This window comes from Mustela lutreola, chromosome 2, assembly GCF_030435805.1.
Source record: "Mustela lutreola isolate mMusLut2 chromosome 2, mMusLut2.pri, whole genome shotgun sequence".
Classification (NCBI taxonomy): domain Eukaryota; kingdom Metazoa; phylum Chordata; class Mammalia; order Carnivora; family Mustelidae; genus Mustela; species Mustela lutreola.
The window spans coordinates 165,405,080-165,424,964 of record NC_081291.1 but is presented as its reverse complement, the minus strand read 5'-3'; the positions used below and the strand labels follow the sequence as shown (position 1 = coordinate 165,424,964).

Here is a 19,885-nt window from a genome sequence, read left to right as displayed (position 1 = left end):
GTGTACTTGGATTTTCTATTTTAAGACTAACACGAATAAATCTTCCATGAACATTCCTGTTTTGTACATATCTTTTAATCTATTTATGCATTTGTTTCTTGCATGTATACCAGGAATAAAACCAGAGGATCACATGATAGGAGTAATGTGTGGCTTTGATAACTACTTCCTGTTATGAGTTGACTTTTGTCCTCTCAGAATTCATGTGTTGAAATTCTAACGCTCAGTACCCCAGAATGTGATCTTATTTTGAACAGGGTCATTGCAGATGTAATTAGTCATCGTAAGGCCACTCTAGAGTCAGGTGAACCCTAATCCAATGACTCGTATCATTATAAAAAGAGGGAAATTGGACACAGATGCATGCACAGGAAAAATGCCATATAAAGATAGAGAGATCAAGGCAGATCCTCTGCAACCCAGTGAACTCCAAAGATTTCCAGAAAACCACCAGAAGGTAAGAGAAAAGCAAGAAACAGATTTACATTGTGTCCTCACATGGTAGAAGGGAAGAGCTAACTCTCTAGGATTTCTTTTATAAGGGCATTCATCCCTCTTGTGAAGGTTCTGTAGTTATGATCTAATCAGCTCCAAAAGACTACAACTCCAAATACTGCCTTTTAGAAAAACTGGTTTCAATATGTAAATTTGGATAAGGGGGACACAAATATTCAGTCTACAGTAGACTGAAAACACAGCTTAAGGGTGGACCCTGGAAAACGTGGCACAGGTGGCCTATCACTCCCGCTGCTCCAAGGTGACTGCCACCTGGGCTAGTAACTAGCCTGTGGAATTTAACCATTGAGGACTGTTGTTTGTTTTTTATTAACCTTCCAAAACCAAGAATATCTGAGTAAGGAGAGACATGGAAACCACCAGCAGACACAGCAGTAAGTTGCAAGGTTAAAACTCCCACTTACCAACAGGAAACAGTTCCTTCCCATGCTCTTCTTCTGGTGATTTGGAGTAAATTAGTAAGCCCAAAACAGAGCCCCAAGAAGCTATGCAAGAGTAAGGAGTCTTAGTGATGCTTTCTTGTTCACAGTGCCAAATGTTTTATAAGATTGAGAGTTTTGTTCTTTTGTTGTTTTGTTTGTTTGTTTGTTGATGGCGGAACTCAACAAATGACACAATAAATGAAAGGCAGACTCTGTGACAATTCCAAATGAAATAAGGCTGCCATACAGGGCCATACAGAAAATAAACTGGGCTCAGAGTAACAGTGAGAACTGTAGGGAGACGCTTATGTATGGCAGTAGAGCAGAGTTCACTAGATTCCCTGAGTTCTCATGAATTGGTCAGTTTGAATAATTTCATGGGATCAGGGCACAAGGGTAGTCCCTAGTTGTCTGGTGTTGGTCCTGGCAATCAGGGCAGGTGCATGGTGTCCCAGAATGGCAGCTCTAATAAGGAAGTGGTTGAGAGGTGGACTTAATCAAGTGTTCAAGAAGAAGAACTGACAGACCTCTAACTAGGGCCTCAAACCAAATAAAAATAGCATTTAAAAAAACACTGTAAAAAAAAAAAAAACAACACTGTATCAAATACTTCTTAGAAAGAACCAACCCTGCTAAAGCCATGATCTTGGACTTCTAGCCCTCAGAACTGTGACACAGAATTTTTTGTTGCTTCAGCCACTTAAGTTTGTGGTACTTTGTTAAGGCAACCCTAGAAAACTAATACACTTCCAGCTAATAGTGCCATTTTCATTCCTACCATTGCAGAGAGCCAGTTACACACATACTCACCATCTCCCAAGATAATTTGCCACATCTTACATCTCAGCTCAGAATAGCCACAATTCAAGTGGTCAACAGCATTTGTGGCTGCCAACTAACATATTGGACACCATCATTCTAGAGCATTAATTGTTTTTATGGTCAATACAATGCTCTAAAGTTTTCTGATAAAATTATTTCTTAAAGAAACAAATACGTTTAATCTTTTCTCAGAACTAGAAAATATTGCCAAAAAATTATTTTGAACTATTTTTCAACATACAATTTTAAATGGTAGATATACAGTTTATAACACAGCCATTAAAACATACACAAATTTTGAATTCTCCTGAAATTATTTACACAAGTTTTGCAGTAGAACTTAAACGAGTTGATACATGATTTTGGTAGGAAACATAGAAAAAAAAATTCAGAAGAAAAAAGAGGAAGAGGGGGAGGAAGAAAGAAAAGCCCATTCTCTTTTAGTTTTGGTTTTTATTTTGGTTTTGGTTTTGTTTTGTTTGGATTTTTGTTAGGTTTGGTTTGGTTTTAGTACAGGTAACTAAAGAGCATTTAGAAGAATTTGACAATATTCAACAACAAATTGTCTTTGTCCGGTAGGGCTGCTAGGCAAAATATCACAACCTTAATGACTTCAGAGGAATTTCTCAGTACTCTGGAGGATAGATGTCCAAGATCAAAGAATCAGCAAGGATCTGATTGGGGCATCTCTTCCTGGCTGAAAGAAATCTGCCTTCTCTCATCATGTTTTCAGATGGCTTTCTTCTGTGTATGTGTGAGAGATACCTCTCGCCTCTTTTGTTCTTCCTTTAAGAATAACAGTTTATTCCTTTAAGAACAACAGTTACAGAAACAGTTAAGCAACTGTCTTTAGTTCAGGTTATGATCCCAGGATCCTGGGATAGAACCCCACATCAGGCTCCCTGCTCAGCAGGGATTCTGCTTATCCCTGCTTATCCCTCTCTCTCTCTGTCCCTTCCCCCCACTCACGCTCTCTCTCTTACTCTCTCTCTCTCTCTCAAACAAATAAAATATTTTTAAAAATAAAGAATAACAGGTACATTAGGTTAGGGCCCCATCCTTTTTTTAAAAATTTTTTTAATTTATTAATTTTCAGCATAACAGTATTCATTATTTTTGCAGCACACCCAGTGCTCCATGCAATCCGTGCCCTCTATAATACCCACCACCTGGTACCCCGACCTCTCACCCCCCGCCCCTTCAAAACCCTCATATTGTTTTTCAGAGTCCATAGTCTCTCATAGTTCACCTCCCCTTCCAATTTCCCCCAACTCCCTTCTCCTCTCTATCTCCCCATGTCCTTCATGCTATTTGTTATGCTCCACAAATAAGTGAAACCATATGATAATTGACTCTCTCTGCTTGACTTATTTCACTCAGCATAATCTCTTCCAGTCCCATCCATGTTGCTACAAAAGTTGGGTATTCGTCCTTTCTGATGGAGGCATAATACTCCATAGTGTATATGCACCACATCTTCCTTATTCATTCGTCCATTGAAGGGCATCTTGGTTCTTTCCACAGTTTGGTGACCGTGGCCATTGCTGCTATAAACATTGGGGTACAGATGGCCCCATCCTTATGACTTCATTAAAGACCCCACTTCCTAATACAGTCACATTGGGGATAGGACATCAACATATCTATTGGCATAACACAAATTTGTGATAAAAACTCTAAAAAATAGCAATTTGGGAAAGTTTTCCATTTTGATAAAGAGCATCTATAAAAACCTACAGCTCACACTATAAATAATTATGGAAGACTGAATGTTTTCCACCTAAAAGAGTGAATGAGGGAAGGATGCCTAGTCTCACAACTCTTATTCAACAGTGTTGAATAAGTTGTGAACAGTGCAACAAGGCAAGAAAACTAAATAAAGGGAATACAAATGAGAAAGAAAAAAGGAAAACTGTTCCTATTTGAAGATTACGTGAGAGAACTGTTTTGTATTTTAATCAATGTCAATATCCTAGTTGTATTGTTATAAATACCTAGATATAAAACCTATACTTTTGCAAAATGTTATTGTTGTAGAAAACTGGATTAAAAGCACATAAGATCTATAGATTATTTCTCACAACTATTTGTGAATCTATAATCATCTCAAAAAAATTTAAAGTGAAAATTTTTATTTATTTATTTTTATTTGGGGGGATTCTTTTTTTTAATGTTATGTTAGTCACTATACAGTACATCATTAGTTTTTGATGTAGTGTTCCATGATTCATTGTTTATGTATAACACCCAGTGTTCTATGCAATATGTGCCCTTCTTAATACCCATACCAGACTAATCCATCCCTCTACCCCTCTCCCTTCTAAAACCTTGTTTTCCAGAGTCCATAGTCCTTCATGGTTCATCTCCCTCTTTCATTCGTCTGCTTCATTTTTCCCTTTGTGCTCCTAACATCCTTCATGCTATTCCTTATGTTCCATAAATAAGTGAAACCATATAATAATCAACTTTCTCTGTTTGACTGATTTCACTTAGCATAATGTTCATAGCAGCAATTTCCACAATAACCAAACTATGGAAAGAGCTGAGATTCCCTTCAACAGACAAATGGTTAAAGATGTGGTCCATATATACAATGGAATATTACTCAGCCATCAGAAAGGATGAATATCCAACTTTTTCATCAACATGGATAAAAGTGGAAACTTTTAAAAAGATTCCATTCTTGTATTTGTAAGATTGCCTAAACAATTTCCCTTCAGTTGTTACAAGAAAATAAAATGCCTTTTTGTAGCAAATATGCATAATTTAAATTTTACCAGTTTATCCATTTTAAACTGTACAATTCAGTAGCCTTTAGTCCATTCACAATGTAAAGAAGCCATCACCACTACCAAGTTCCAGAAAATTTTTGTCACCCTAAAGGAAACTGTAGTCATCAGTACTAATCCCATACCACCTGGCAATCACTAATCTTCTTTCTGTCTCTATGGATTTGCCTATTATAGATATTTCAGATAAATGGAATCCTAATATGTAGCATTTTGTGTTTGGCTTCATTCATGTATGATAGTGTTTTAAAGGTTTATCCATGTTGTGGCATGTATCAGTACTTCTTTTCTTTTTGTGGCTCAGTAATAGTTCATATATGGATCTACCACCTTTCTGTAAACATCCAACAACTGATGAGCTTTTAGATTGAGTACTACGTTGACTGTTATAAATAGTGCTGCTATGAACATTAGGTACAAGTTTTTGTTTGAACATCAGTTTTCAATTCTCTTGGCTATGTACCTATAAGTCGAATTGCTGAACTATGTGTAATTCTACATTTAACTTATTTATGTACTTGCCAAATTATTGTTCATCATGGCTACACCACTGTATATTTCTATTAGCAATACATGAGAGTTCCAATTCCTCTACATCCTTTCCCATACTTGTTATTTTCATTATTATTAACCACCCTAGTTAGTGTGAAGTGTTATCTCATTGCAGTTTCAATTTGCATTTTCCTAATAACAAATAACATTGACCATCTTATCATGTATTTATTGGCTATTTGTTCTTCTTTTTTGGCAAAATGCCTATTCAAGTCTTTCATCCATTTTTTTAAATTTGATTGTTTGCCTTCCAGTAGTAAAAAAATTTTATGTATTCTGGATATTTGAATCTTGTCAGATCATTTGCAATTATATTTTCACATTCTATGGGTTGTTTTCCACTCCTGATAGTGTAGTGTACTCTGATACACAAAATTTTGTACATAAAACCTCTTAATATTGTTGAACTCTGATTTCTCTATGTTTTCCTTGGATGTTTGTCCCTTTGATGCCACACTTAAAAATGATTACCAAATCTTAAAGTAATGAAAACCTTTCCTTCTATGAATTTGATCATTTTAGCAATCATGTTTGGACTTTAACATACTTGGGGTTAGCTTCTTAATAGAGTGTCAGATAAAAACCCAACTTCATTCTTTTGTAGGTGATTATCTAGTTTGTTCATTTGTTGAAAGGACCATTCTTACCTCCCTGTGAATGGTCTTGGCATCTTTGCTGAAAATTAATGAGCCATAAAAGTGTGGTTTTATTTGTGGACTCCTCAAGTTCATTTTCCACTGGTCTGCATGTCTAGGCTTTGGTCAGTACCAAACTGTTTTATTATAGCTTTGTAGAAGTTTTAAAATTGGGAATGTCAATTCTCCACACTTATTCTTATATTTCAATATTGTTTCTATTATTTGGGGTCTCTTGACATTCCATATGAATTAGATGATTTTCTGTTTCTGCCAAATAAGATCATTTCTGATTTTGATAGTAATTGCATTGAATATATAGATCTCTTTGAGAAGTATTGCTGTTTTATCAATATTGCTTCTAATCTATGAATATAGGAATATATGTCCATCTGTTTAAATATATTTTACTTTCTTTTAGCTATGTCTTACAGTTTTCAATGTATAAGTCTTGCAACTCCTTAGTTACATTTTCTCTTCAATATCTTATTCTTTCTGATGCTATTGTAAGTGGAACAATTTTCTTAATTTCCTTTCCAGGTTATTCATTGCTAATGTATAGAAATACATGTTTCTGCATGTTGATTTTGACTTCGTATCCTGGAACTTTGTTGAATTTGTTTATTAGCTCTAAATGTATTGGGGGATGGGAATTGGTAGTATGCTTCGGATTTTCTATATGTAAGTCATGTCATATGTGAAGAGCTGGTCCTAGGTCTTCCTCTGCAATTTGGATACTTTTCACCTTTTTTCCTTGTGCAATTGCTCTGGCTAAAATTTCTGGCATGATGTTGAATAGGAGTAGCAAAAGTGGACATTCTTGTCTTACTCATGATCTTAGAAAGAAAGCTTCCATTTTTTCACCAGTAAATATGATGGTTATTGATTCTTTCATCCCTCTTGGAACTTATTTTGTGGCAACGTGTGAGTTTTGGTGTATTGTGTTTCCATTCTCACTTCCTTCCAGATATTTTTTGATTTTCCTTTTTATTTCTTCTTTTACCCATTAGTGGTTCTGGAGTGTTTACACACTCCAGCATTACAGTGTTAGGGTAGTCCGAATTTGAATATATACTTACCATTATCAGTGTGTTTTATACTTTTACATATCTTCATATTAGTAACAACTGATTGTTGAAAAGTTTGATCTAATGTAGAATCTGATTTCAGTTCTGTTTAGGACTTCTCTTTCTGGAAATACAGTTCATCATATACCCTGAAAAAAAATCTACAGTTCAAAACACCAAAAATAAGAGCTTAAGTATATATAAATTTTTAATGCTTAACTAAGCTCACAAGTAATTAAGGAGAATTTCTGGAATCAAAAGTGAAAATCAGCAAACATGGAGTATAAAGATTGATTTAACCCAAACCATCAAAACTGATATTAGGAACATAGACACTGGGATTTTAAGACCCATTTAAGAAACAGAAGAATACTGGACCCAGGCAAAGCAGAAAGTAGAAACTGAGATTCCCCTCCTCTGAATAAAGGCCAGAATAAAGTTTAAATAACTTATTATTTGAAAAGAAAAAAGAGGAAATTACTTGCCATACCTTTATTTCTTATTTTTATAAGAACAATGGAAAGTTTTCCACCATGAGTGTGTTACCACACTGCCCTCACATGGGTCTAGGGGTTGAATTTATATTGCTTATGTCAAAGCAACTTTAATCTCAGAAATTAAAATGCACTATCCTCATCTTACTAGCGATCCCAAGAGCAGAAAATCCTCTTTGGAAAATATCACTGTCTCAAGATTCCAGATATAAATTAGTGAAATATGAGAACAAGATCCAAAATTACAACAGAAATAACATCAAGGCAAATATTCATAGCAGGACATGACAAATAAAAATAAAGTAAGCAGACTTACAAAAAGATAAAAGTATTATAACATTCAAATAGATTTATAGAATATATACTTAAAATATTTAGAAAATGGTTATTTTTAACATGTTTATAAGAATTCAAAATGATACTCAAACTAAAAAAGAGATTTAAAGAAACTTAGTAGAACTTAGAAATAAAATTTAATGTTAAAAGTTAAAATGCTAAGAACAGCCCAAATAGTAGATAAAAAACAAGTGAGGAAAAATTTGTGATCTCTAAGAGAAACCTGAAAAATATCACAAATACTACTATATAGCTAGACAAAGATATAGAAAATATGAAACATGTTGAGTCATGGAAGATAGAGAAGACTTCATTAGATTTCCAGAAGAAGAGAACAGATAAAAGTAATGAAACCTAGAATCCTGGGATTAAGTCCCGCACTGGACCCCTTGCTCAGTGGGGAACTGGCTTTTCCCTCTGCCTACTCTGCCTGCTCTGCCTGCTGCTCCCACAGCTTTTGCGCGCTCTCTCTCTCTCTCTCTCTCTCTCGCTAACAAATAAATAAATAAAAGCTTTTTAAAAAAGTAATGAAACCTAATGTCAAAGGAGATAATAACTAAGAGTTTTCCAGTATTGAATTAATTTTTAAAAATCCAGAATTTCCAAATTTGGGATACAGAGAAAATCATAAGCCAGAATAATAAAAAGAAATGCATATTTAGGTACACAGCAGTAAAATTACAAAACACTGATGACAAAGAGATGATCTTAAAAGCAATGAGGAAGAAAAGACAGATTACTTACCAGGCAATAACACTTGTACTGACATTAGAATTCTTAACAACAAATATGAAGGCCAAAATACATGGAATATCTTCAAACTGCTCAAGGAAAATAACTCTTTAGATTTAGTTATCCAGAAAATATATACTTTTTACAAATGAGGAGAAACTAAAGACCTTTCTTCTAGACAAACAAAAACTGACAGCTTATTACCAATAAATATAGAACCTCACTAAATAAACTCTTGAACAAAATTTAAAAATGAGGAATGGAAAAAGGAAACTGATGTCAAGAGGAATGTCTACGTTTCAGAAAGAAATACGGAACAAACAAAATTGGTAAATGTAGGGATAAACTCTTAGTAATTATAGTAATATCTAGTTTGGAGAATGGTTTCTAAAAAAAAATTATAAAGTCTCAACCTCTAGATGGAAGATGAAGTAATATGAGTTAAAATGTACTAAGATATTTTAACACTTTGAATAAAGTAATATTGATTAGCTCTAGATTTCAAGCATAAATATTGAAGGGGAATCTCAAAAGAATAAAACTAGAGTGTGAAATTTCCAGTACAATAAAAAATAGAACTTTTCATGCTCAGTAAGTCTAAGAGGAAGGGAAAAACATAACCACAGAAAAATCAGGATAAATAAAAATGATTATATGTTAATATATAAATGTTATTATTTCAAATATATAACAACAATAAATATTAAAATTATCACAATTTCTTAACCCAATATATGATATATAATAAAAAACTTACCTAAATCCTATACATTTAACAGTAGTAATGTACTACTGAACTGTACACTTAAAAATGGCTAAAATGGTCAATTTCATATTATGAATTATTACAAAAAATATTTTTAATTACAAGGTATTCAAAGAAACAAGAAAATGCAATTCACAATGAGGAAAAAAGACATTCAATTAAACCAACTCAAAACTGACACAGATGAAAGATAAGTGGACAAGGACACTAAAAGTCATTATATTACTATCCTCCATAAATTCCAAAGGTTTATTCAACATACAGAGGGAATTAAATAGACCAAAATCAGATTTCTAAAGATGAGTACTACAATATGTGAGGTGAAAAATACACTGAATAGAACTAACAGCAGATTATACACTGCAAAAGAAAAAATATTGACCTTGATAATAGAAATTCTGCAAAGATAAAAGGAGAGAAAAGATTACATTAACATGAAAGGAGTATCAGTCAGCTATGGGCCAATTTCAAGAAGCCTGATTACATATATATTTTTTGAATACCCTGGTTACATATTTAAATTTGGAATACCCAAAAGACAGAAGAGAGAAAAGGGACAGAAAAAATTTGTTGAGAAAATAATAACAAAACCGAGCTGTTTTTAGGTGTTCTAAAATAAAGCATAACCACTACAATGGATTTTTTTGAACTACAAGAGGTAAAATAAAAAAAAGAGAAAAAATATTAGCCACTCTAGCAAAGCAGTGTGAAAGAAATAGGTGACACAGAACATGGAGAGTAAACATAGAAAACAAGACATACAAATTAAAATTGTAAAAATATGACCAAATACATGTAATTAACCACAACAAATGTGGATGGTTTAAATTCTTATTAAAAGTTTAAATTCTCAAATAATTAATAAAAATCACCTTTACCCTGTCTATTAAAAAGCTAGAGTTTCTTTGTTAAAGGTATACCTAGAAAGAAGGGTGATTGGGCAGATGGGTGAGACTGGTGATGGGTGTTAAGGAGGGCGTGGATTGCATTGAACACTGGGTGTTATACACAATGTTATACACCATGTCAACAACTAATGATGTGTTGTATGGTGACTAACGTAACACAATAAAAAAAATAATAAAAAAATAAAATTAAGCATCACATAGAAGTTGAAGAGAGACAGGTGACAACATACCCAGCAAATACTAACTAGTGAAAGGATGGACTGGGCAGCCATGGAGGTAAAGGGTTCAGATTTCCCATCAAGAGAGAACTTACCATTCACATGCAAGGAGTGCAATCAGCTGATGCCCTCCAGTTGCTAAGGCCTTCAGGATCCGTTTCAGCTTTTGAGCTGAGACCTCAGCTCAAACTTCCCAGCCATTGATTAAACGTTTTGCACTTCTGTTCATGAAAGATTCTTCTTAGAAGCAGTCTTTTTTTCTCCAGGGTTTCTCATTGGTTTGGCTAAGACGTTAGCAGTTCTATATCTGGATCTGAGGCTCTTGTATCCTGCTTCTTTCCCTTTCCTTTCACAGGTCTCATTCAGATCAGTGTCATGGTCTGAAGCCTCTCCCTTCCCAATCCTACTTCCTGCCCCTTTAATCTTACACACAGAAAACCCCTCTCTCCCAAATAACCTTTATTGCTCCTAACTCCATCTCAGCCTCCACTTCCTGGCCTGATACACCCGTTTTAGTTTCTAGATTTCTCCTGATTCGGCAGGTCTAAAGTGGATTTGGGTAATCTATCTAACTTTTTATTTCCCCACATAATTCTCAGGTTCAACCACATTTAGCACCCCTGTAGTGGAAGACTGTAATACATTTGTCTACTGTGTATCATAATTTAGTATTTAACTATCTTGAAGTCTTTATTACATGGTATTTTGACATATATTATCAAGATTAGGTGTAAACACAATTTTGCTTTTTTGTTTTTCAGCGATATTTAAGCATATTTTTTAAATTTATTTTTTATTTATTTTCAGCATAACAGTATTCATTATTTTTTCACCACACCCAGTGCTCCATGCAATCCGTGCCCTCTATAATACCCACCACCTGGTACCCCAACCTCCCCCCCCCCCCCCGCCACTTCAAACGCCTCAGATTGTTTTTCAGAGTCCATAGTCTCTCATGGTTCATATATTTTTGAACCCAGTTAACTGTGAGCCTCGTCCCGCCCAGAGATGGATGAAGAATTAATAAAAAGTCAAGGACATGGTTTGATGTCTATTGTAGTGCACTGCTCGGTAGTGCACCCGGGCCGCTACTTTGCCTTGGGCTACTGGCTGCGCTGGCCCGGTGCAGCCCCCAGGTGATGCTACTTGCCACCTTCTTTCTGGAACTGTCTCTGCTGGAGGCCGAGGCTGCAGGATGGGAGCCCGGTCGGCGCGCACCTGCGGTGCTGAGCCTGGCGCATCGCTTGCTCGAAGGGGCGGGCTCCAGCCTCGAGCCCTCGCTTTACAGATATGAGAGACCATGGCGGAGAGGCGGGGCCCAGACTTGACTTTTCTGGGTGTGAGAGAAAATGCCCCGCAGAGCTGCGCCCGCTCGAGCCGTGCATGGCCCGCGCCGCGCTCCAAGGCCCCGCTCCCGGCCGTGCCGCCTTCTTTCTCAAGTACGCGCGGCCCCCGCGCCAGGGCACCAGCCTCGCCGCCGCCGGCCTGCTCCACCGCCCCCAGCGGCGCCCTCATATAATATTTATATGAGGGGAGGTTAATGGACTGGTTTGGGGGCATAGTCAGATGGTGTCAAAATGGTTTGGTCATAATTATGCGCTCAATGTGATGAGACTAGTTTACCTCCAAAAGAAACTAAGAATCTTTTTAACAATAAAGCCTAGTATAACCAAAATGTCTGAAGGGAGGAAAACAGTGACAAAACCTCTGTCTTAAATGTTTCACATGGCAAAACGGAAAAATAAATGGATTTTGTTTTAATTTCTACCATGATTAAAAAATTAATGTTTTTTCTTTAGTGGAGAAGCAGACTGGTTCTTTTCATAAACTTCCATAAATAAGATATATTTTTCATAAGATTAAAAACAATTAATATACACATTTGTAAGACTGTATTCCACAGAAAAATTGACAGAAAATCATGTCATCCCTTCACAATTGTCTTAACACAGAGAACTTATTTTATGGATACCCAAGTTCTTTACAATGCATATTCATTCATCTGCTTATACAGTCAATGAACATCTGTTATTTGTTAAATACCTCACAATAAAATGTACATCGTTAAAACACACAATTTCAATTTATCACATCTGAGAAACTGTTAGGCTGTAGCTATCAATACCTCGATAGCAATATAACAAGTTCAGAAAGCTAACTCCTAGTGTGTTCCCTCTGTCTTAGTCCTACTCTTTCTCATAAACATGACAGAAAATCATAAATCTGCTTTTATTGGTATAATTCATCTGGTTTTATTGGTACAATTCTTATTATAATGTTACATCACATTAGTTAGTTTGTTGTTAAAAAAAGAAGTGTCAAATTACAGAAAAAAAAATAACAGTATATGGAAAGGCACATTCAAACACAGTTGATGGGAATGAAAACTGATACAATTTGAAATATCAGTCAAAATAAAAATGCACCCCTTTGACCATGTAATTCCACTCAGGAATATTTTTATAAATACACTCAAATAAATACAAAGAGATCTACCCACAAGAAACATTCTATGTGTTATTGTTTATAATAGCAAAACAAATAATCTAAATGTCTATCAATAGGTCTATGGTTTACTAATTATTACATAACCATACAATGGAATCTTTGTAATCATTAAAATGAATAAAACTGCTTTGCTTGTGTTGATATAGATCTCTAAGACTTATCATATTATTAGTAAGTACAGAACAGTATCATGGTATGTTTCCATTCGTGTCTTGACAAGCATATGGCTATATATGTAAATAGACTCACAAATGTACATACATACCTGGGGTGTATAGACATATGTACCCTAAAATTTTCTGGAAGATTATATAAAAGCTGTTGATGGTTCCTTCTGCAGAGTTCTTTCGTGAGGAAACTCAGTTTTCATTATCTACTATACTGAAAAATTTGAGTATTTTATCATGAGCATTTGCTTTCTCTGTATGAATATCAATTCTTCAATATCTAGCTAAAAGCAGCTAACATTCTAAAATTTCTCAGTTGTATAAGAATATGAATTAAAGCCCTTTAAAATGTGTCTGTCTTCTCAGAATCTTTGGGGGAAAAAAAAAAGAATCTTTGAAAAGCTAATTTCAAAACGGGTTTTCCATCCTAGAAATCTAAGAAAATCAAAGTGGTAGCTCTGCTGTACCTTTATTCATTTGTCCTGCTGTTAGATTCCAGTAACTTATGAAGAACTGTAAAGTCACAGCCTTTCAACTTCACTTTGTAACACCTGAGACCTCTTCACTTGCTCACAGCATCATTGAGTGGAGTATTCTCTGTATAGCTGACATAAGACTGCATTTCACTCTAAGAAAGAACTTAAAGTCAAATCAAATTAAAAAAAAAAAAAACAGAAGTCATCAACTACCTATGTTTTTCTCAAAGGTACACATAGCTTTTGTTTTCATAAGAGTACTTATATTTGTGTCTCTGGGCTTACATGGATATAAGAAAAAGGCTGTTTTCTATTATTTTGTCAAAAAATTTACTGATTACTTAAGTCTCAGTGTGAGATGATAACATTTGCTTGACAGTAGGAATGGAGAAAAATGAAGTAATATGTGAAGTATTTCAATGGAGAAGGTCAGAGACTTGGTAAGTTACTGGTTATAAGAGATAATGGAACAGGAGAGGGAAGCACAAGAGGGAAATGAAGATGGTATGGAGAAAAGGAAGTCAAGGATTGGAGATGGTTTCATGCCAGAGAAAAGACCAATTCAGTTTCTCCAAATGTTACAGTCCAAATTTGACAAATATTATGTACTATATAGGATACAGTTCTTGAAATTACAATATTGTTCAGAATTTGTAGAAGTAGTACATGGTATATAATTAACAAAACAAGTACACTTGAGTGTTAGCATTATAAATTAGAATTTTTGCTTTTTAATTAAAATACTAATATTTATAAAATACTAACATTGATGTAAGTTATAAATTTCATGGCTATATTTTGACTTTGTGTCTTAAAAGTTTGCAAAAATACTTTTTAATGTTATCTTACCTCCTCAACATCTGAAGTGGTTTGTTTTTTAATTAGCATTTTCTGCAAAAATAAAAATAAGCTGGGGTGAATGTAATAAACATCATTTTTGAAAAGTGGGGAAACAAAAAAGTATACTATTGATGTGTGGTTTATTTTATATAGAAATCATTATAAGTCGGAAAAGGACTACAAGAAATAGAATGTTGCCTGCAATTAATACACCTAAACAAGATAATTCTGGATATGGGGAAAGGAAGTGGAATTATGCAACAGAAACCTAAAACATGAAATAAATGTGGCACATCATTTTTGGTACATAAAATGAATTATTGTAATTCTTTTCTCAAATACAGATTAGCATACAATGTCTCTACCAAGATCTTGCCCTAAATGTCCTATTTCACTATGCTTATATGTCTAAGTAACCAAGTAAAACCCTCTTGTCATTTAGAGTAGTCCAAATATGACACCTTTAGGACATGCTTCTTGATTATGGGGGAGTTGATGTTAGCATATTAATTCTACCCCATCAATTCCATATACCTTACCCCTTCTAGCCCAATAAAGCTGAAGAAAAAGCATTACTGAATACCTGCAGCAACCGATTCTCCAAAGCCAAATGGATCCCACAATGACCAAGGCAACCGAAATAGAGGAGGTGATATATAAAATAGTTAAGTTTAGTGATAATTGGTCACCTGTAAACATAGACACAAAAGGGTATGGTTAATCTGTGGTATATCCAGACAATGAAATATTATTTAGCACTAAAAAGAAATGAGCTATCAAGCCATGAAAAGACATGGAGGAAATTTAAATGCATAGCACTCGGTGAAAGAAACCAATCTAGCAATGCTACATTCTGTATGTTTCCAAGTATATGACATTCTAGAAAAGGCAAAACTATGAAGACAGAGTAAGGATCAGGGTTTCTAGAGGTTAGGGTGGAGGGAGGGATGAGTAAGTGGAGCATAAAGAATTTATAGAAAGGTGCAACTGCTCCGAGTGAAACTATGATGGATAGATGCCACTTCCACATTTGTTAAAACTCATAGATGCACACCTAGAGTGAACCATAATGTAAACCACAAATTGTGAGTGGTAATGTTGTGTTAACTTAGGTTCATCAATTCTCAAATAAATGTACCAGTGTGGCATGGGGGATGTAAAGAGAGGGGGAGACAGTGCGTGTGTTGGGGCAGGGGTAATATGGGAACTCTGCACTTTCCACTCAATTTTGCTATGATCCAAAAACTGCCCTGAAAACTAAATTCTAATATATATATATTATATATATAATTAAATTAATTAAATATTATATATATAAATTCTAATATATATCTTTTAAAATGTATTTTATATTAACATTAACATATATTAACATATAACATTAAATGAATATTTAAATATATAATATAAATACAAATCATATAAATTTTATATATATATAACTGCAAAATAAAATATATGTTCAAGGATGTCCCAGAGTTCATGAAGTTCACTTTTGTCATTTTATTTTAAAGATTTTGATTCATTAATAGGTCAAATCACTGTTATAATAAAATTGCTTTATTAATTCTAATTCTAGGGTGTTTAGCAAGACATCATCCTAAGTAAAGTTTTTGTGGCTTTAAGGATTCATGAATAGTGAATTCATATAGGAGAGACATGCAGACTAGATTTTTCAGTTAATAGCAGGATGTTTCTCATCTCCATCATTCAGAAGTAAATGGGGAGTTGTAAAGGAGGTAATTGGAAAACAACCTAATCCTGAAATCAGCTTTCTTCCAGGTCCTTGAAACTGACATGAGCGCATGGCAGCAACTTTCAATCATTTATAAACTCTGGCGGCAGTATCAAGCTCAGTCTGATAAAAGGAGATGTCAACAAAGGAATTGCCAGCTTTGAAAGGCGCAACTTGTGTGTTTAAATTCAACTTAGTTAACATCTACTGTATTATTAGTTCTAAGCATAGAATTTAATGATTTATCAGTTGCTTATAACACAAGTGTTCGTTCCATAATGTACCCTCTTTAATGCCCATAACCCAGTTACACCATTTTCCCCACCTATCTCCCCTCCAGCAACCCTCAGTTTCTTTCCCAGCATTGAGTCTCTTATAGTTTGCCTCTTGCTGTTTTCATCTTGGTTTATTTTTCCTTCCCTTCCTCTATGTTCATCTGTTTTGTTTCTTAAATTCCACATATAACTGCAATCATATATGGTATTTGTCTTTTTCTGACGGACTTATTTATCTTAACATAATGCCCTCTAGTTCCATCTACATTGTTGCAAGGGGCAAGATTTCATTCTCTATGATGGCTGAGTAATTCCCCCCCCCATATATATATGCCACATCTTCTTTATCCATTCATCTGTCGATGGACATCTGGATTCTTTCCATGCTTGAGCCATTATGGGCATTGCTGCTATAAACTTTGGGATGCAGATGCCCATTTGAATTGCTATGTTTGTATCCTTTAGATAAATACCTAGTAATACAATTGGGGGGTCATAGGGTAGCTCTATTTTTAACTTTTTGAGGAACCTCCATACTGTTTTCCAGAGTGGATGCAGCAGTGTGCATTCCTATCAACAGTGTAAGAGGGTCACCCTTTCTCTGCATCCTCACCAAGATCTCCTGGTTCCTGTGTTGTTAACTTTAGCCATTCTGACTGATATAAGGTGGTATCTCATTGCGGTTTTGATCTGTATTTCCCTGATGCGGAGTGATGTTGAGTACTTTTTTGTGTGTCCATTGGCCATTTCTTTGTCTTTTTTGGAGAAACATCTTTTCATGTCTTCTGCCCATTTCTTCACTGAATTTTTTTATTTCTTTGGGTGTTGAGTTTCATAAGCTCTTTATAGACTTTATATACTAGTCTTTCATCTGGTAAGTCATTTGCAAATATTATCTGCCATTCTGGCAGTTGTCTTCCAGTTTTGTTGACTGTTTCCTTTGTTGTGCAAAAGCCTTTTATCCTGATTACGTCCCAGTAGTTCATTTTTTCTTTTGTTTCCCTTGCCTTGGAGACATGTCCAGCAAGAAGTTGCTGTAGCCAAGGTCAAAGAGGGGGCTATCTGTATTCTCCTGTAGGATTTTGATGGATTCTTGTCTCACATTTAGATCTTTCAACCATTTTAAGAGGCAGTGGTCTAGGACCTTGCTCCTGCTGTACCCTGAATGGGGCTAAGGGCAGCAGACAGAGGTAAGTGGAGGCTTAGTTGACTGATGTCCTCTCCCTCCACATCCTTTCAACAGTTTGGTTTTTTTTTTTAAGATTTTATTTATTTATTTGACAGACAGAGATCACAAGTAGGCAGAGAGGCAGGCAGAGAGGAGGTAGCAGGCTCCCTGCAGAGCAGAAAGCCCAGGATGCTGGGATCATGACCTGAGCCGAAGGCAGAGGCTTTAAGCCACGAGCCACTCAGGCACCCCAAAAGTTTGTTTTTTAAACATGGCATTTCTCTCTTTTATTTGAAAAAAATTTTTTTACACTTATAATCAACAGTATTGTTTTGAAACCTTATCTTGCAAATTAATACATTCTCTTTCATTGGAAGTATAGCCACACAGGCTAAGGACCTGCCCTGCAAGGAGGCAGGAGGAGACCCCAGCACTGGCTGAGAATGAGTGAGACAGTCCCTTCAAGTCTAAGCATCCATAAACATGACAACATATTCTAATACCAGGTGGTCAGATTGCATACATAAGCATTACTCTCCTCAGTTAATACTCCCAAAATCTTTTTTTAAAAAATCACTTTAATAATGGATATTAGAAAATGGTGGTTTAAATATATGGGTTTTTTCTCTTCTCCCTTCTTAAATTTCCCTAAATTACCAATAGAAAAATTTTTTCCATAAAACTTGCAAAGACGTTGAATATGGATGAGATGAGCAGATAAAAATTTTCAACTTGTGTTTAGGTGAAAAATGAACAGATGAAGGCAAATAATTTGGGGTAGAATAAGTAAGAATCTTAGTGTTCACAGAACACCAAAAAGACTCTAGATCAAGAAGGTCTAAATATATTAAATGGGATAAGTGAGGGGTAAAGTGTGAGTTAAAAGTTGGAAACTCCTTTGAAGGTCTATATTAAGAAAAGATAGGCAGCCAAGTCCACTCCCACCCTGAGCAGCCAGGTCACCACGTCACCACACCTTCCTAAACTTCAAGAAACAGGAAGTTTGCCCAGAAAAGGTGAACTGGAGAGATTCCAGAGTCAAGGATCCAAATATAATGGAAGATGGAGAGGAAGTACCAGACTGAAGAGAGACATTAAAGAAAAGTCTGAATTCTGAACAGTCTCTCTCTCTCTCTCTCTCTCTCTCTCTCTCACACACACACACACACACACACAAACACACAAACATGTTCCCCTCTTATTTCCTGCTCTCATAACACTAATAGGTCTATTCCTCTAAGACAATAGACTGGAGAGTTATTTTCTGCAGAAACTGGACAATCTCAGAGAAAAGAATTTCAGATAACTAAAGAATCCATATTTTAAAAACTTTTTTTTCATTTACTTCCTTTTAGCCTACTGAAGCTAACTAGCTGACAGAACCACCCACAGATGACATAGCTTCCAATAAGTTCATTTTTGAATGTTCACTTTGAAATTAATGGATAGCCAAGGATTACCAGAGAGTAACGGAATGCTACATGCATAAAACAAAGAGATTAAAACTAGCAAGTGTCTGGAAGGCAGAAGGAACTCAGAATAAACAGACATGGAATCAAGCAGAGCACTGTGGGAAAGAGAGTGCCCAGGACCATAGTTGTGCAGTCTAGTGACTACCGAGACCATAAACAAGAGTATGTAAAATTCAAGAAGGGAAGTCTACAAGAAAAAAAGAAATAGAACTGATGGATTACCCAATAAATTTGACCATGTGGAAATTAAGATTAATAGGAGTTTTCTAATTTTGTCACTGAGCTTAGTGACAATTAACAATAAGTACATATATTTTTAAGGAAACTAAAGAGTAAAATTTAAATCAATCATAGAGGTTATTATAATATAGCCAAGAAATTCTAGGAAAAACCTAGAGGAGAAATCTCACCAAACTAAAAATATGTAAAGAAAACTTATGAGTGACTTGATTCTTCTTCTAAAAGCACAAAGATTTTTTTTAAAATACAATTTATTCTTCTCCTAAATCCATAAGTATTAATTTAAAACTACACTACCCAAGCCAACTTACTGCTTGTATACAGCGGATGCGAAATTATTAAATTATTTTTCATTTTACTTTATTAAATAATAAATTTCATTCTAAAATCTGGCTTCTTGAAAACAAATTTCTGTGTCATTCTTCTGGTTATAACTCTTAATGATGGAAGAGAAGGACAAAAGGAAGAGTGTGGGGAGACTATACTAGAGTGAAATTCTCCACACTCTCCTTTTTCATTCTTCTATAACTTCCCTGAAAGAATGAACATACAAGCAAACACTGGAATTACTAACCTGTTTCCAGCTCTAAGGACAGACTCTTGTTGCCAGTCACATGGGAGACAGAGCAGAACACATTAGACACCTGGCGGCCCTCCCAGTGGCATGTACTCTGGACGGTCACTGTACCATTGCCCAGCGGCTCTTCCTCAGTGTGACAATCTCCCTCTGGGGTCCAGAAGATCTGT

The 19,885-nt window shown here is 35.2% G+C and overlaps 1 protein-coding gene across 1 annotated transcript in view; it reads right to left on the bottom strand.

The window, feature by feature from the left end:
- Window positions 1-19,885, bottom strand: part of LOC131825132 (cell surface glycoprotein CD200 receptor 1-like) — a 63,507-nt gene that overhangs the window by 30,114 nt on the left and 13,508 nt on the right. The window lies entirely within an intron of this gene.